Source organism: Chrysoperla carnea, chromosome 1 (genome assembly GCF_905475395.1).
Source record: "Chrysoperla carnea chromosome 1, inChrCarn1.1, whole genome shotgun sequence".
NCBI lineage: Eukaryota > Metazoa > Arthropoda > Insecta > Neuroptera > Chrysopidae > Chrysoperla > Chrysoperla carnea.
The window spans coordinates 83,416,058-83,418,488 of record NC_058337.1 but is presented as its reverse complement, the minus strand read 5'-3'; positions in this window follow the sequence as shown (position 1 = coordinate 83,418,488).

The window sequence follows — 2,431 nt, the reverse complement described above, 5'->3', positions numbered from 1 at the left end:
GCATTTTGCTTACGTCATAAGAGCCGCTACTAAAGCCTCAATTTTTTGTTTTTGCCTAATGTATTTTTATCATCCTTATCTTCAAGCAGCAGGAAAAGAATATTTATTTTATCATGTGATTAAGCCATAAAAATTAGTTACTCGATCAATTACAATTACATTTTCCTGAGATCCTGGATTTTATTTGCAAATAGTTATTATGCTTTTAATTTAGTAGGTAACTATGTATATTTCAAAAGATATATTTTTTGTATGGTTAAACGAAAGCGGAACTCTTCAAACTTCAAAAGATTTATAAAAAAATTAATAATAAACTATTACTATTATTAATTATTATTAAAAGTGGTTTAAAATTACATTTAATAATTTTTGGCTTAAAATGAATTCATTTGGAAAATAATCAATAATCCTATAGTTATGAAATATTTTTAAAAAAAAATTACATAATTTGAAGTGTACTTCAAAATATTATTGCGGTATCTTTGTGTGGGATTTATATTCATAATTTTTGCGGTATCGCTTTTCAATACTTTTGTATAAAATTTTAACCGGATTTTCGGTAAAATTATGTTATAAAAATTAGCGACTTAGTCGTTATTATATTATGTTTTATGTATTTCCGATTTGGAGATTTCAATGCAAGTACTTTTCAACGTTTAATTTCACTAAATAAAAAAAATTTTTTGTTACATGAATGCAAAAAATTTAGGTATTTTTTTGGACCCAAATTGTATCAAGCTTTAATTATTATTTTTAAAAATGTATGTTTACAAATAGAAGCTGTGAAAGAATAACTTTCAGCTTAAAATATCTTTTAAATTTGTGATATTAATATCCAATAGGAACAAATATCACCAAACATTCGAGTGCAGTCAAAATCATGGTCTTATAGCAATTTACTATATGTTGGATGAATCTTCTTCCGAAATAAATGTAGAAATCCCCGAAATAATAAATCAGTCTTCAAAGTTATAATTTATTACTCGGAATAAATAATTTATACAAATTATGTTGTAATGGTAAATGCAACGGCACAGCTCTCATTAATATATGATATATCATAATAAAAAAACTTTTTAAGGGACAAGCTTTTATTTTACTAAAAAGTAAAAAATAATTTTATCTATAAGTCACTCATAACCGACTATTTGTAAAAGCTTGAGGCGGTTAATTTAAAATATCAAAAATAAATCGGAACTCCTCATCTACTCCGCATGCCTAATTACTTTTCGATTCATCCTTAATATTGTGTGCCTCAAGCTTTTACAAATAGTCGGATATGAGTGACTTATAGATAAAATTAATTTCTACTTTTTAGTACAATAAAAGCTTGTCCGTTAAAAAGTATTTTTTAACAAAATTTTTAATTTAAGACAAAAAAAATGTATTTATATAAAATATGGTGGAAGCGATGGGAAAATCAGAACGGCGCAACCTAACCATGCATTGTCATCCAAACTAAATGTGCATGCAAAATTTCAACTCAATCGGTTGAAGATATCTACTTCAAAATTCAAGAGTTCAAAGAATCCACCGTAACATACATACATACATTGCAAGTTAAATAAAAGCTTTTGAATGGTAGGCCATACATACTATTAATTACTTGCATAATTAACAGCTCACAGAGAGATGTGTCCGTTACAGAAGACTCCTACATAGGTTTTTTCTCAATTATAAATTTAATTACATCAGAAAGGGGGGTAAAATTCGATAATCATTGTGCATAGACGTAGAAAATTGTCTAGGGAAAAAAGGATTGTTAACTGTAAATATTTAAGGTAATATTAACTTTTTAGATTCCGATTAACCTAATTTTTACATTTTGCACTACTTTTACAAACAAACAAAAAGAAGAACTCCTTATAAAGCAGCTGCAAAAATTATTATCCACTCATTTCTTTTTGCAAGTAGATAAGCACCAAACAACACAGTCACAAAAGCGGAAGATGTACTAAAAAGATAAAAATATTTTCTAAGAAGAATCACAAATAACATCAAATGCAAAAATATCTCTCTCCTATCTTCTTCTTCTGTAGCTTCTGTATTGTTCATGATAATAACAACAGAATAGAAAATAATAATAAAAAGAAAAAGATAATCTCCCTAACTAGCTACAGATAGATAATTTTAAGCAAAACGTACCTATTTAAATTTGGATAAGTACCTTGACTTCTATTCTTTAAGCAGCTACCGCCTTCTACTTAAGCTGTGTATTCATTCAGTATTATTCGACAGCAAAGGTATTTTAATCTTTGTTTTGTTTCTCGTAAACTTTTATTATTTTGTTTATCTCAGTATCTAATAATGATCTAAATATTTAAATAAGTAAATTGGGACCAATTAACAGGAACAAGTGCAGGAATGATATTATAACCGGATCTTCTAAATGTTGAAATATAGTCAACAACCCGCGAAATCAAGTTGTTCA